This window comes from Mustela erminea, chromosome 11 (assembly GCF_009829155.1).
Source record: "Mustela erminea isolate mMusErm1 chromosome 11, mMusErm1.Pri, whole genome shotgun sequence".
Taxonomy (NCBI): domain Eukaryota; kingdom Metazoa; phylum Chordata; class Mammalia; order Carnivora; family Mustelidae; genus Mustela; species Mustela erminea.
Genome location: NC_045624.1, coordinates 543500 through 560020, shown reverse-complemented (window position 1 = coordinate 560020; position 16521 = coordinate 543500). Strand labels below are relative to the sequence as shown.

General features: G+C 59.2%; 1 protein-coding gene across 2 annotated transcripts in view; it reads right to left on the bottom strand.

Moving 5' to 3' along the window:
- Positions 1 to 16521, bottom strand: part of PTPRN2 (protein tyrosine phosphatase receptor type N2) — a 709963-nt gene that overhangs the window by 676625 nt on the left and 16817 nt on the right. The gene's annotated exons all lie outside the window — the stretch shown is intronic.

Below are 16521 nucleotides of genomic sequence, written 5' to 3'. Positions count from 1 at the left end.
GGAGGTGGTCGCTGCCCTGGCCACCACCTAGGAGGCAAGAGGAGTGAAGGGGCGGAACCAGGACGAGAAGCGGAGAGACTGTACAGGGCACAACAAAACTCCGCCAACACCAGCACCTGAGGTCTAGACTAAGAGCATCTTCCAGGAAAAGCCTCGCAGGACCCTCTGTCCTGGTCCTCCTCAAGGCAGCAAAGCCTCCTTCCCTCGGAGAAGGACCAGCCCCCTGCCATCGAGCCACCTCTGATGCAGGTGCACCAGGAAGCTGGTGCCCAGGACAGAGGCCTGGGACGGAGTCTAAGGCTGACCTGTACGTTCTCTTCGTCCCTCGCAAGGACAGGCAGGCGCGAGCAGGGCCTGGGATACCACGGGAGAGAAGGGAACACTGGGTAAATACTGTTCGCATGAATGATTCAGGCTTTTTTTAATGAAAGACAGAATCTTATTTCTGGAACCGAAGCTGACATGAACCTCCCACAGTGAGTCACAGCGGGGAGATTTCTCCCACCACAGTTTGGCAGCAAGTGAACTCCCTGACGTCAACTGGAGACCTGTCCCATTCAGCCCGAGAGGGCAGCCCGATCCGGTGCCCAGCTGGCACGGAGCAAAGGAGGATGCTGTGCCAACCCGTGTCTGCTTTAGTGTCACCTCCGCGTCCTCAGCATCCAGCAAAGCAGCCAGCACCGATCCGGATGTCCTGCCCGGCCCCACCCTGCGGAGGGGCCTATGGAGTGGGTGTTCTCGCCCCTGCATAAAAATTTATTTCTGGGGTGCCTGGGGGGCTCCGTGGGTGAAGCCTCTGCCTTCGGCTCAGGTCATGATCTCAGGGTCCTGGGGTCGAGCCCCCAGGGAGCCTGCTTCTCCCTCCGCCTCCACTCCCCTAGCTCCTGCGTACTCTCTCCCTCGCGCGCACTCTCTCCCTCGCGCGTACTCTCTCTCCCTCGCGCGCACTCTCTCCCCCTCGCGCGCACTCTCTCCCTCGCGCGTACTCTCTCTCCCTCGCGCGAACTCTCTCCCTCGTGCGAACTCTCTCCCTCGTGCGTACTCTCTCCCTCGTGCGAACTCTCTCCCTCGTGCGTACTCTCTCCCTCGTGCGTACTCTCTCCCTCGCGCGCACTCTCTCCCCCTCGCGCGCACTCTCTCCCCCTCGCGCGCACTCTCTCCCTCGCGCGCACTCTCTCCCCCTCGCGCGCACTCTCCCCCTCGCGCGTACTCTCTCTCCCTCGTGAGTACTCTCTCCCTCGTGCGCGCACTCTCTCCCTCGTGCGCGCACTCTCTCCCTCGTGCGCACTCTCTCCCTCGTGCGCACACTCTCTCCCTCGTGCGCACACTCTCTCCCTCGTGCGCACTCTCTCCCCCTCGTGCGCACTCTCTCCCCCTCGTGCGCACTCTCTCTCCCTCGTGCGCACACTCTCTCCCTCGTGCGCACACTCTCTCCCTCGTGCGCACTCTCTCTCCCTCGTGCGCACACTCTCCCCCTCGTGCGCACTCTCTCCCCCTCGTGCGCACTCTCTCCCCCTCGTGCGCACTCTCTCTCCCTCGTGCGCACTCTCTCCCTCGTGCGCACACTCTCGCCCTCGTGCGCACACTCTCTCCCTCGTGCGCACACTCTCCCCCTCGTGCGCACTCTCTCTCCCTCGTGCGCACTCTCTCCCCCTCGTGCGCACTCTCTCCCCCTCGTGCGCACTCTCTCCCCCTCGTGCGCACTCTCTCCCCCTCGTGCGCACACTCTCCCCCTCGTGCGCACTCTCTCCCTCGTGCGCACTCTCTCCCCCTCGTGCGCACTCTCTCCCCCTCGTGCGCACACTCTCCCCCTCGTGCGCACTCTCTCTCCCTCGTGCGCACACTCTCTCCCTCGTGCGCACACTCTCTCCCTCGTGCGCGCACTCTCTCCCTCGTGCGCACACTCTCCCCCTCGTGCGCACTCTCTCCCCCTCGTGCGCACTCTCTCCCCCTCGTGCGCACTCTCTCTCCCTCGTGCGCACTCTCTCCCTCGTGCGCACACTCTCTCCCTCGTGCGCACATTCTCTCCCTCGTGCGCACACTCTCCCCCTCGTGCGCACTCTCTCTCCCTCGTGCGCACTCTCTCCCCCTCGCGCGCACTCTCTCTCCCTCGTGCGTACTCTCTCGTGCGTACTCTCTCTCCCTCGTGCGCACACTCTCTCCCTCGTGCGTACTCTCTCGTGCGTACTCTCTCTCCCTCGTGCGTACTCTCTCTCCCTCGCGCACACTCTCTCCCTCGCGCGCACTCTCTCTCCCTCGCGCGCACTCTCTCTCCCTCGCGCGCACTCTCTCCCTCGCGCGTACTCTCTCCTGCGTACTCTCTCTCCCTCGCGCGTACTCTCTCTCTCTCGTGCGTACTCTCTCTCCCTCGCGCACACTCTCTCCCTCGCGCGCACTCTCTCTCCCTCGCGCGCACTCTCTCTCCCTCGCGCGCACTCTCTCCCTCGCGCGTACTCTCTCCTGCGTACTCTCTCCCTCGTGCGCACTCTCTCCCCCTCGCGCGCACTCTCTCCCCCTCGTGCGCACTCTCCCCCTCGTGCGCACTCTCCCCCTCGTGCGCACTCTCCCCCTCGCGCGCACTCTCTCCCCCTCGTGCGCACTCTCCCCCTCGTGCGCTCTCTCTCCCTCGTGCGTACTCTCTCTCCCTCGTGCGCACTCTCCCCCTCGTGCGCACTCTCTCTCCCTCGTGCGTACTCTCCCCCTCGTGCGCACTCTCCCCCTCGTGCGCACTCTCCCCCTCGTGCGCACTCTCCCCCTCGTGCGCACTCTCTCCCTCGTGCGCACTCTCTCTCCCTCGTGCGCACTCTCCCCCTCGTGCGCACTCTCCCCCTCGTGTGTACTCTCTCCCTCCTGCGCTCTCTCTCCCTCGTGCGTACTCTCTCTCCCTCGTGCGCACTCTCCCCCTCGTGCGCACTCTCCCCCTCGTGCGCACTCTCTCTCCCTCGTGCGCACTCTCTCCCTCGTGCGCACTCTCTCCCTTGTGCGCACTCTCTCCCTCGCGCGCACTCTCTCCCTCATGCGCTCTCTCTCCCTCGCGCGCACTCTCTCTCCCTCTCGCGCGCACTCTCTCTCCCTCGTGCGTACTCTCTCGTGCGTACTCTCTCTCCCTCGTGCGCACACTCTCTCCCTCGTGCGTACTCTCTCGTGCGTACTCTCTCTCCCTCGTGCGTACTCTCTCTCCCTCGCGCACACTCTCTCCTGCGTACTCTCTCTCCCTCGCGCGTACTCTCTCTCTCTCGTGAGTACTCTCTCCCCCTCGTGCGTACTCTCTCCCTCGTGCGCACTCTCTCCCCCTCGCGCGCACTCTCTCCCCCTCGTGCGCACTCTCCCCCTCGTGCGCACTCTCCCCCTCGTGCGCACTCTCCCCCTCGCGCGCACTCTCTCCCCCTCGTGCCCACTCTCCCCCTCGTGCGCACTCTCCCCCTCGTGCGCACTCTCCCCCTCGCGCGCACTCTCTCCCCCTCGTGCGCACTCTCTCTCCCTCTCGCGCACTCTCTCTCCCTCGTGCGTACTCTCTCTCTCTCTCGTGAGTACTCTCTCCCCCTCGCGCGCACTCTCTCCCCCTCGTGCGCACTCTCTCTCCCTCTCGCGCACACTCTCTCCCTCGCGCGTACTCTCTCTCTCTCGTGAGTACTCTCTCCCCCTCGCGCGCACTCTCTCCCCCTCGTGCGCACTCTCCCCCTCGTGCGCACTCTCCCCCTCGTGCGCACTCTCCCCCTCGCGCGCACTCTCTCCCCCTCGTGCCCACTCTCCCCCTCGTGCGCACTCTCCCCCTCGTGCGCACTCTCCCCCTCGCGCGCACTCTCTCCCCCTCGTGCGCACTCTCTCTCCCTCTCGCGCACTCTCTCTCCCTCGTGCGTACTCTCTCCCTCGTGCGTACTCTCTCTCCCTCCTACGCACACTCTCCCTCGTGCGCACTCTCTCCCTCGTGCCTACTCTCTCCCCCTCGTGCGCACTCTCTCCCTCGTGCACACTCTCTGTCAAACACACAAAACCTTTAGAAAAATCTATTCTGAAGTCACGTGTGCACTAGGAAGGCAGAAACACAAAACGGAACGCTTGCCCCTCCTCCTCCAGGAGATTTCTCTCTGTGGATCCAGTTCCTCTGTAAATAATGCAAGGGCAGTAGATTCACGAAAGGCCAACAGATCTGTAAGACTCCGAGGGAAGGAAACTCAGGCACAAAACACGGGCCTGGTCTCAGCGAAACGACAGCACTGAACCAAATCTAAGACCAACAAGGACCAGGCCACTGGGAATGGGGCCTAGACAGCCACTTCCAGCTCTGGTCCCCACCGTCAAGCCCCCGACCCAGGGCGCCAGCTGTGCAGGCCAGAAGTTCGGCTACTACGCCTCCAAACCGCCTCGGAGCTCCCCGTCCATCACAGCGTCTGATGAGAGCACGCGCATAAGGCTGTGAGGAGAAGTGAGCAGGACGGGGTGCTGGGGAGACAGCCCGTTGAGCTTCTCACTCTTGGTTCTGGCTCAGGCTGTGATCTCAGGGCCCTGATCTCAGGGTTGTGAGATCGAGCCCCATGTCGGGCCCCATGCTCAGCGGAATCTGCTTGAGATTCCCGGCTGCTTGTGCGCGCGCGCCCGCGCTCTCTCTAATAAGTTTTGAAAATAAATCCATAAATCCATAAATACAGCTCCTGCTCGTGCCCCTCAGCCCCAGGAGGCTGAGTCATCACACCCCTTCCTCCTGCCACTCCGCACCACAGACCCCCAGAGGCCCCCCGGACCCCAGCCCCGCTGCTGAGGCTGCACGGGCGGTGGGAGGTGCGAGCGGGATTGGCACGGACGTCGGCCCTGGGCAGACCCGGACTGAGTCCCCGCTGTGCTGGTGTGTTCCCGCATCTGTGCAAATGAGTTTATTGGAAAAATAAAAAAGAAAATGCCTGTGGAGTTTTTAAGATTGCAATGAGTCACCATTATTGTGTGGATTTTAAAGTATTTCTACAACTTGCCCTTAACTAAGTAGCTGGGTTGGTTGGACTCTGTGCTTGTTTTAAGAGATTTAACCCTTTGGGGGGCCCTGGATGGCATAGCCAGGTAAGCACCTGACACTTGGTCCAACTCAGGTCCCGGCGAGCTCAGGGTCATGAGATCGAGTCTTGCGTCAGCACAGGACAGATTTCAGAGTCTCTCCCTCTCCTACTCGTGTGCACACACACTCTCTCTTAGATCTTTGAGAGAGAGAGAGATTTAATCCTTTCTCTTAATTCTAACCTGATGTCACGGGGGCTGATTCAAGCCAGAACTGAGCACCTAACACTCTGCGGTCCTTCCCTCTCGGGTCCAGAGGGAAGGCCTCCCTGCCCAACGGAGAAGGCTGCGACTTCCCTCCACTGCCTGCCCTCACTCCGGGAGCTCCAGCACGCCAGCTCCACGGAGAAGGCTGAGAGCCAGCGGGTTCTAGGATCACCTCCCACTCCCAGGCCTTCCTCTGGGGCCCCCTGTGTCCCCAAGGCCCTCAGCGCTGCACCCAGCCAGATCCCGGCGTGCCGAGGACTCCAAGTGGGCGCCGCTCCTGCTGGGAGCTCCTGATGGACACCGGACACAGCATCTCTGAATATGGGCTGTTTCTGAGCCTGAAGGGAAGCCTGCCCCTTAGTTTAGCAAACAGCCCCTCTACCAGGGAAATAAAATCCCAGGTAATCCACGATCATGCTGCAGAGTAAGAAAAGTCAGACTCAGCCAGAGAGCCCTGCCCGCCCCCACACTGAGCCCTCAGGACACAGAAATCAGAATCCGTCTCAATAAAAGTTGAATAAAGTAAAAGAGAACTTTGGGGGGGGGGGGGGCGCTTGATAGAAGTCAATGGAATAACTCTTCACTCCAGAGCAACTGAACCCAGAGACAACGGGAAAGCCTGGTGAGCAGAGGCCACCCCCCGAATCTGGGAGGGGTGACTTTAGGACAGACGAGACGCGGAACAATAAAATCCAGCAGGGGCAGGGGAACCAGGCTTCTTGAGGGTAGGGGCTGCCTCTGCTGCTGTCGCTGTCCAAGCGCCCAGCAAGCCCGGAGCGCAGGAGTGGGTCCACAGACATGAGTCTTTCAAAGATAATTCCAGTTTTCCTTTCCTTGTTTTTATTCTCTCCCAAAGAACTTAGGATGGGTCGAAACCGTGTCCTTCCCTGGAAAGCAGAACCCTCTGGCCCTACTTCTCCCTCTGGACGTTCTCTTCTGGCTCTGTGGGAAGCGACTTGGTCCGAGAGCCCCAGAGACCACCACACCCTGTGGACCGGTGCCAGCGTTCCGGGAGCCCGCAAGCTGTCCCATCAGGCAAATCACGTCAAAGAAGACAACAGGGCTGGGCAGCTTTTCCCACGTGTTCCATGGATGAGAACCTTATCAGTTTGTTCTCTTGCTGAGGGACTAATCGCCCACCTCACCCCCACCCCACCGCCACCCAGCCTCACGACTGTCACCTGACCAACCCCTCTGAACTAACTCCCACGGGACGGCCACCCTCAGCTGGCGCTGACGCCGCATTTCTGACTCCGGGCTGGCATGTGTGATCCCCTGAACCGAGACACGCCACCCAGCCCGGCACCTCACCTGCAGACACTGAAGCCCGAGGGCACAGCCTTCCAGCCGCAGCCTTTGCTCGGGGGACTGCCCTAGAGCGCGTCTGAGCGGCAACCCGCCATCCACGGGGTCCCTGATGTTTCAGGCACCAAAAATAAGTCGGTGGGTCTGACCAAGGGTCTGACCAAGCAGAGCTGCCCAAAAAAGCCCTGGCGGCCGGGGGAGCCCTGTCCACGTCCCGCAGACAGGACCAGGCCCCTCTCCTCCCTCGGGCGGGTCCAGAGCGGTTCTCCACCCTCTGACACATCGGGACCGGACGAGAAAAAAGCAGTTCTGGAAACCTACGACCGGGTCTCAGAGAAGCAAAGACACCAGGCCCAGGAGAAGGATGAGGGCGCCCCCTCCCGCACTGCTCGCCCACCTTCTGACAAGCCGGCGTCTCCCGCCAGTCGTCACCCTGTCTTCGCGTGGGGAAGCTCGTGCTGAGATCAGCCAACAGATCGGAGCAGCCCAGGGTAGCTCCCCCGGGGCCCCGACGCCACCCAGCAGGGCGGAGGTCCCTGAGGGCCGAGGGTCCGGCTCCCCCAGAACCATTCACAAGAGCAGCTCTAGTTCTGAGAGAAGATTTTTCTCTCACGGTGTCTTTGTCCTCCACTAACCCATTTACAAAGAAATGTTATACATTCTACATTAAAAACTAGTTTTTAGAGGCGCCTGGGTGGCATAGTCAGCTTAGCATCTGCTTAGGTCTGACCCCGGGGGCCTGGGATCGAGCCCCACGTCGGGCTTCCTATGCGGCGGGGAGCCTGCTTCCCCTCTGCCTGCCGCTCTGCCTTGTGCGCCTGCGCTCTCTCTAATACATAGATAATAAACTCTTTTTAAAAAACTAACTTTTATTGTTCTCATTACACAGTGTTTTCTTAAAATGATGAGTGGGAGCCCCTGGCTGGCCCCGTTGGTAAAGCACTGCAGCTCTTAATTTCAGGGTCACGAGTTCGAACCCTACGCTGGGGGTAGAGTTTACTTAAAATAAAGAATTTGAATACATAACAAAAGTAAGAAATAAAAAGAAAAAAACACACCCCCAAGTCCCGCTCTGTACAGATACATCTAACACCATGACTGTATATAATTTTTTTAGCCCAGAATTGGGTCAGAAGTATTTTTCTGAGGCCTGATGTGTTCCCTCTCCAGAATTACATAATCCCACCACTCAGGCCGCGACACGGCCACAGAGGACCCCACGAGGTAGGTATTTCCACTTACGTACCGACTCTTCCTGAACATTCGTTTCCAGTGAAAACGAGGACTGTTCTAGCACACGAAGGAAAGCAAACCACTGTACAGCGCACAGCGCGGAAAGGAAGTCTTGTGGGCTTCGCGCCTCCTGGAAATCATCTGAGGAATACGGCCCAGCAGGGAACTAGGGGAACGCTGGCCCCTCGCGACACGCCCCGTCAGACCCGCGCCACCAAGACCTCCCTCAGCACCCGCAGCAGGGTCTGGTCAGCCACACCCCTGTGCCCTCCTTCCGCTTGGGAACGCCAACAGAGAGTCTGGACGGGCTGGCTAACCCCCAGCTAGGAGGCTGGGTCCCCAGAGCTCCACAGGCCTGGAAGTAAAGATGGGGATACGTCATAAAACTAAATGCTCCTTCTGCTTTCCACTTACATGTTTTAATTTTTTATTGTGTTAAAGAGCAAAAAACGTAAAACTTTCCATCTTAACCATTTTTAAGTGTAGAGCTCGTTCGGCCGTGACCGTGACACGCACGTTGCTGTGTGACACACCACCAGCAGTTTTCATCTTGCAGACAGGAAACTCGGCCCCATTAAACACCAACGCCCCATCCCCCGCGCTTACCTCCCGGTGCCCACCCTCTACTGTGTCTCCATGAATCCGACAATTCCGGTGACCTCATAATAAGTGAATCATATCATATTTATCCTCTGGAGCTGGTTTACCTCACTTAATAGAATGTCCTCAGCGGGAAGCCTGCTTCCCCCTCTCTCTCTGCCTGCCTCTCTGCCTACTTGGGATCTCTCTCTCTCTCTCTGTCAAATAAATAATAAAATATTAAAAAAAAAAAAAGAATGTCCTCAAGATTCATCGATGTTACAGCAGACATGAGAACCCCCTTCCCTTTTACGGCGGGTGATACTCGGCGCGTGCAGGGAATTATCAGTCCCTGCACCGTGGATGTGCGGCTGCATCGCGCCTCAGCCGTCTGAACGAGGCTGCCGTGAGTACGGGCACTGGACACTCTGCCTTCAGCTCTTCAGGGCACAGACCCAGGAGTGGGCACACATGGACTTTTCCACGGTGCGGTGTCTGATGATGTGTGAGACACTCAGAGTAACAAGTAAATGTTGTGACCTAGCCGGGGACACAATAAAGGTGGTTTTTTTTCCCCCTAATTAATTGTTAGATGAAAGTGGAACTGAACCACCAGACAGTGGAGCTCAGCTCAACAGACGAGCGTGGCCGGCCCTGCTCGCAGTGTGCTAGGGAAGGGGCATTTCATCTGAGCCTCCGAGAGTCCTTTGATGCAGGCATCGCTGGACCCCGGCCCGGCTTTCATGCGAGGACACCGACCCCGTGCAGCAGAGATGACAGAGCTCTTCCTGGGAACCCACCAGTCACCCTGTGAGAACGGAATTGACGGGCACGAACCGCGTCAACCCTGAAGGCAGAGCTGAAACTATCCGGTTTGCCAAAGCATGACCGAACGCCGCACCGACGTCCCTACGAGAAGTCGGCTGCCCTAACATTTGCCTTCCAAGGGGCAAACAACCACCACAGTAAGTCGGCTTGCGTTACAGGAGAAATCTTGCCGCCTGTGCTCTCTCAGCTGTGACCAGGCTTTGATTGATTAACTCGTGTTTGGTTCCTCCATGTCAAGAAGGCTCACCGACGGGGCACACAGTAGGCATTCCAGAAAGAGAAGCTCTGTTTTTGGCTGGGTCTGGAAGTCTGGAGGCCTGGGTTCTAATTTTAAATTCCCCCACCCTTGCAAACTTGGTAAGCCAATAAATCTCAAAATCCAGAAAGACTGGAGGATCCGGCGTGTAATAATTCCTGTAGTTCCTTGAAGTTGGAGTATCTGAACAGTTCTCAAAGTTACAACCCCGGCCATTCTGATTAACATTTCAGGGTATCTTCCAAATACAAACCCACAACACCTATTGCCATAGAAAAGCAAAGGCCTCACGTCTAAGACAGAAAGTCCCGCCTGGGAATCTGGTCCCCGGCAGCCTGGGAGCTTCTTCCGTAACACAGGAAACATGTTTCTGCAGGACTGTGGACAGCCTCCAAAATCCATACGATTGACTTTTTAAAGAAAAGCCCCAGAGGTCTTACCCACACACCAGCAGGTTTTAGTGTTATTTCATTTTTCCTTTTAAAGCTGAAACTTCTTCCTGATTCCCAAATAGCAACGGTTTAATTGCTTTGTTTCTCAGTTCTGACACGGACTCAGACCTCACTTTCTAAGTGTGTCCCCAGAAACGCAGGCTTGAGGGTCCAAACAAAAATCAGAAGCTGCATTTTAACATGCTGCCCCCAACTCAATCCCATCTCCGCTTGAGAATCGCTGCGCAAGACAAAGCACTCTCAGAGGCGGACAGACGCGCCTGAAATCAGGGGTGTCCCTCCCGCCGCGGCTCAGATGAACCCCATGCGCGGGGGAGCATGGCCACACGAGAGGAGCCTGAAGGGAGCTCACAGACCAAACACCGTTTAGATACGTCCCCACAGGGGCAAGGCCATGGACCTCGGCTCTCCCTCTCCCTGGTGCCAGGTGGATAACCAAACGGGTCGATGGACATGTGTCCTCAGAGACTCTGTAACCCCAGTACGAATGCGTCTTCCGAGCTGGGGAGATGGGCGCAGAGCCCTCCATCCACCGTCCCTTTGCTTGAGAAGCGACCGTGAAACCAACAGTGACCACAGCAGCAGACAAGATGCAAGTGGGTGCGGCGACGCCCAGGGCCAGTCTGCACTTCGACCCCCTCTGTGTCCCACGAATAAAGTCAGCGACACGTTAGAGCTCCTGATTATTAACGGTCCATTCAGCCCTTAGAAGCAGCACCGCGGACCCTCAGGCAGACGCCCGGCACACTTGCTCTGGAGGCGGAAGATGTGCTGAGTCATAGACCACGAGATCATGCCACGGGCCTTGAGAGTTCACGACATGCGTCTTCTGTCATACCGGCGAGGCCCACGGGGCCCGCGGAGCTGGAAGGCTCACGGCAGCCACTCGGGATCAGGGACGGGTGAGCACTGCCTGGAGTCCGAGCCGAGACCGAATGGCTCCGGTTCAAAACCCCAGATGCGGACGGAAGTGGATTAACTCATCATCACGTGAAAGATGCCAGCAGCCCTCTTCGCGCTGAGTACGGGTCCTCCACAAACACACTCCCTGATCCTTCCCGGCACCCGCCGCCAGCAGAGGCTGGAAGCTCCGTCTTGCCCACATCAAGAGCAGGGAAAAGAGGGGTCCTCCTGGCTGCAGAGCAACGGCCCACCCCGGCCAGACCCGCGAGCACAGAGAGCCCATGTGGCCCTGCGTGGACAGGAAGGCGCCCCCTGGCTGGAAGGGACCCGGCCTCCAGGGCAAGGCCTGTCCCCAGAGCGGGACTGCAAACTCGAGCGAAAGCCCCGGGGGGGGGTGGGGGGGAGGACCCTGCCTCGAAAGGCTTCGCGGCCAAAGCAGAAATCTCCGTGACTGACCATCGAGCGCTGACTAACCCACCAACGGCCTTTCCTGACGCCAGACAGAGGAAAGGCCAAAACGGAACGGACACGAGTGGGGTCGGGAAGAGCAGAAACACAACACGACGTCTGACCGCACGGCAGTTCACAAACCGACCGGGATGCTCCATGACCTGAGGTCCGGGTGAGGCCGTGCCGACCCCGGCCGGCGTGAGCCGAGAGAACACGAGGGCCGCAGAGCCCCGGGAACACAGCCTGACTCCAGCAAGCGCTTCCCCAGGCAGAGCTAACGACACAGCATCCGGCAGCTCGCGGCAGCTCGAGTAAGAACACCAGGGACGCTCCTGATCCCGACATCTGGGCATCCCTGTGGGCTCAGGCCACACCTCCGCGAGGCCCGAGGTCTGGGACAGGTGAGCGCTGTGGTGCCGGAGGCGACAGGGCTCCAGCGGCCCAATCCCCCCCACCTTCGTCTGACCCCCTCACTAACTGAAGAGGGAGAGCTCGGGCCGCGATGCCAGCGCCTGAGCGTGTCTGAGATGCGCGCCACAGGGGTTCCTCCGTCACAGGCCCCGTGAGGGTTCAAGGGGGCAAAGTGAGCAAAGGGCACACGGAAGTTCCGGGCACAGAGCAGGCTCTGGACGGGAGCCCCGTCGCCGCAAGTGTGACCGAGCACATCTCTGCGGGTTCTGCAGGAGGAGCACGACCCGCCTCACCAGCCTCGTTCGGAACAACACGGCTCCTCGCTGACGACCGCAGCGGCAGCGCTGGCGTCCCGGCACCGGCACAGGCACGCAGGCCGCGGGACAGACTCCGGGAAGTGGACCTGCCGGTCGGACGGCGGAGCGCGCGGCGACGAGAGCCATCAGTCACCCGTTGGGGGCTGAGGTGACTCCACGGCCACCAGGAGGACACGAGAGTGAGGCCGCCCCACGCCCTCGTCCCCCACCCCTGTGCTCCGTGAGGTCTGGAGGCCAGCCATGAACACCCAGGGAGCCAGGGGGTGGGGCCGCCCGTCTCCCATCCCCGCCGATCCCAGCGGTCCCCGAGTGCCCCTGGGAGCACCTGCTCGACTCCGTCTCTCACCGAGCCCCCAGCTGTCTGGGCCCGTCCTGCTGGAGCTTCAGCCGCGTCTGTTCACCGGGCAGGCGGGAGACGGACAGGCAAGGCCTAGAGGAGAGCCTGGCTCCACCAACAAGGAATTTCAGGCCCAGGAAAGGCTCCGGCAGGAACCAGTCAGTAGCGTGGAGGCGGGGGAAGGCCTTGCTAGGGCGAAGAGAGGCGTGTGCCCACCAAGGACGAGGCCGCGGCACACGCATGCACTACAGGTGGCCGTTTGCAGACAGGCTTGTCCTGAGCGGGGTCCCGCCGTGAGCCACCACGGGGACCGCCGGCCGCCCGCCTGCCCGCAGCCACCCGCCTGCAGGTCACACACAGCTCTGAGAATGCCAAGGTGGCTTGGAACACCGAGTTGTGGGGAGAGGGGCTCGGACAGCATGAACGAGCGAGAGGTTTCTCCTTTATAAAACCATGAGGTCCCCACAACTGGAGAGAGCCTGGTGCGTCTGCGTCTGAGCACCGAATCCAGCTGCATTTGTGGCAGAGCCGCAGGACGAGCCGCAGGACGAGCCGCAGGACACGCCACAGGACACAGGACAACCGCTGCGGCTCCTGCCACCGCCTGTCAGGACGGAGCTCAGCAAGCAGCCTTCAATAAGCCCCACGCGGCGGGAGTGTTGCCGACGGCCAAGACCCATCCCGAGGGGCCGCCCCGCCCCGACGGCACAGGCCCCACCTGTTCCCATACTCGGCGGCCGCGATGGCACAAGTGTGGCTTCCCTTGGAATCCCAGGGTGGTGAGGACGCCCCAGGGGACACCAAACATGCCTGCGGGAAACACAGCCTCCGGAGACATGGGAGCCCACTGGGAGCGGACATGCAGGTACTGAGGACCCGGACACCCCTGTCACGTCACTCCTCACATAATGAACCAAACGCTCTGACTCCAGCCCCATGACAGCGGTCCCCTCACACGGGAGGAGGCTGTGGCAGGAAGCTCCTGAGGGGCTTCCCACGTCACCAGAGTCTGGACGCTCACTGACCACAGCTCCGTCCTCTCCAGCCAGCCCCTTCGTCTCAGCCACTGCCCCCCACACCCTTAGAAAACCTCTCCCTGGATCCTGACGGGTTTGGATGACCCCGGGATCAGCGACTTGCTCCGTCCATGAGCATCAGAAGCCCCTTTCAGCTCCGGAGCATGGAGAGCAGCGGCCAGAGGGTCACTGCGGACCCCTTTCCAGGCCAGCGGCACGACTCCCAGCCCTGCCCTCCCTGCACGCGAGCGAGCACGGACAGTGACCCCAAGGGACCTGATGGCCCATGTCCCGGGTGAGGCAGCCCGGACTGCGGACAGGCGCCCCGGGTCCCGGACTGCGGACAGACGCCCCGGGTGAGGCAGCCCGGACTGCGGACAGGCGCCCCGGGTCCCGGACTGCGGACAGACGCCCCGGGTCCCGGACTGCGGACAGGCGCCCCGGGTCCCGGACTGCGGACAGACGCCCCGGGTCCCGGACTGCGGACAGGCGCCCCGGGTCCCGGACTGCGGACAGGCGCCCCGGGTGAGGCAGCCCGGACTGCGGACAGGCGCCCCGGGTCCCGGACTGCGGACAGACGCCCCGGGTCCCGGACTGCGGACAGGCGCCCCAGGTCCCCGACTGCGGACAGACGCCCCGGGTCCCCGACTGCGGACAGGCGCCCCGGGTGAGGCAGCCCGGACTGCGGACAGGCGCCCTGGGTCCCGGACTGCGGACAGACGCCCCGGGTCCCCGACTGCGGACAGACGCCCCGGGTCCCCGACTGCGGACAGACGCCCCGGGTCCCCGACTGCGGACTGCGGCTCCTGTCTGAGCTGCCTCACTCCCTTCCCTTTTTTTTTTTTTTTTTTTTTTAAAGATTTTATTTATTTATTTGAGAGAGAGACAGTGAGAGAGAACATGAGTGAGGAGAAGGTCAGAGGGAGAAGCAGGCTCCCCATGCAGCTGGGAGTCCGATGCGGGACTCGATCCTGGGACTCCAGGATCATGGCCTGAGCCGAAGGCAGTCGTCCACCAACTGAGCCCCCCAGGCGTCTCCCTCACTCCCTTCCTTGCAGCGTCTCCAACAAAGAAGATTTTCATCGTCTCCATCATTTCATCCGGGGGAAGGGGGCGGGAACAGCCCCGCAGGGGGTGTCACACCTCCTCCATTCCGCTGCCCCGGATTGCACAGGTTGCCTGACGGTCCTGTCACCACGGCAGGTCCAATGGCAAATGCTAAAACCAAGGAAATGATAAAAAATTAAAGGAAGCTAAATGGCTTTCATCCAACTGAACGCAGGAAATGTATCTTGCAGAGAGCGTCCCCGGATATTTATGGTGTTTATTCCAGTCTTTTCTAGGCCAGAAATTTCCCGAGCTCACGACAGGCCGTCCTGTCACCATGACAAACAGGCTGTGCCTGCGATCGCAGTCTGCACCCTCCACACAGAATACATTAGACGTTACGCAGGCAGCATTATTCTCGGAAGGCTTTTCATTATGGCGCTGTAAAATGTCAAGGCTCAGACTCAGCGGGCTCTCCCCAGACCCGCAGGCTCCCTCATTACCTGACAAACGCACACGTTCCTGCCGTGTGACGAGTGAGCTGGCCCCCCCTCGAAGGAGCAACCCAACATCTAAGTTCATCAACCCATGGAAAATGCCAGAGGAAGGAGGCCTCAGACAGGGACATAGCCCTCCAGGACAGGGCAAGAGGTGGGGTGCTGTGACCAGGACACGGGCAAGAGGCAGGACATCATGCCGAAAGCAGTGAAATGGGGGGAACAGGGCAGTGTCAGGTGCTCTCGGGGGAGACAGACTCTGGACAGTGTCCTGGCCCAGGGCTCAGGCACCGTGCCCTACCCCAGAGATGCAGGACAGAGGGGCAGGTCATCCTGGAGGAAGAAATGACCAGCCCGCTGCTAGCAACGTCCATTCCCGCTACTAAGGCATGCACAGACAAAGGAGACGCTCATTTATTAACAGCTGGTATTTATAACCCGTACACTTACTAGTATATGTAGTTCAGCCTCCTCATTTCATAGGTGAGGGAGAGGAGGTGCACAGACAGCAGATGACTGGGTCATTCACAATATAATGACCCCCCCTTTTTATTTACTCCCAGGGAAGGTGGAAACATCGAATGATTCCATCTGGGGGTGTTGATTTGGAAGAAAAACCAACTTTTAACTGCATTTTCTTCTTCCAGCACACCGAGCAGACGCACAGGGAAACAAGTTCTTCAAACATTGGTGTCGGTCACACACCTGGTTTATATTGCACAAAACTGTGGTATTTACCACAAATACTCTAGACATGTTCCTGGAGGGGGGTCAGCACCCGTCACACGTCACAGAAACACGAGGACCACACTTAAAACTGACGTGTAACGTGTGGGTTTTGGAGAGAGAGCACGCGCCAGCATGTACACAGGGCACAGGGGTGGGAGAGGGAGAAAAAGATCTTTTGTTTAAGATTTTGTTTACTGATTTGACAGAGATCACAAGCAGGCAGAGAGGCAGACAGAGAGAGAGGAAGGGAAGCAGGCTCCCTGCCAAGCAGAGAGCCCGATGCGGGGCTCGATCCCAGGACCCTGAGACCATGACCTGAGCTGAAGGCAGAGGTTTAACCCACTGAGCCATGCAGGCGCCACCTCCACCTTTTTTTTTTTTTTAAGATTTTACTTATTTATGAGAAAAAAGAGAGCGAGAGAGACCATGAACCAAGGGAGCGGCAGAGGGAGAAGCAGACTCCCCACTGAGGGAGCCCACTGCAGGACTTGATCTCGGGACCCTGGGATTATGACATGAGCCAAACGCAGATGCTGAACTGACTGAGCTACCCAGGCCTCCCCTGTAGGATATAGTGAAAAGCTGCTAAGACAGTAAATCCTAAACATTCTCAACAAGAGGAAAAACCATTCATTTTTCTTCTTCCTTTTTTTGTATCTGACGAGATTACCAATGTTAACTAAACATCATTTCACAATGTTTGCTAAGTCGTTACGCTCTACAAGAGCTTTGCTTATCCAGTACTATATGTTAACTGCATCTCAATAAAACCGAGAGAAAAAAAATATTCCATAAAGTAATGGTTTCTATTTTTTTTTAATTTCATAGACAAGTAACCATGTTTGTTTGATTGTTTTTAATCTCAGGGGAACCTCCAGAAAGTTGCCAAATCTCTAGGTTTCCAACTT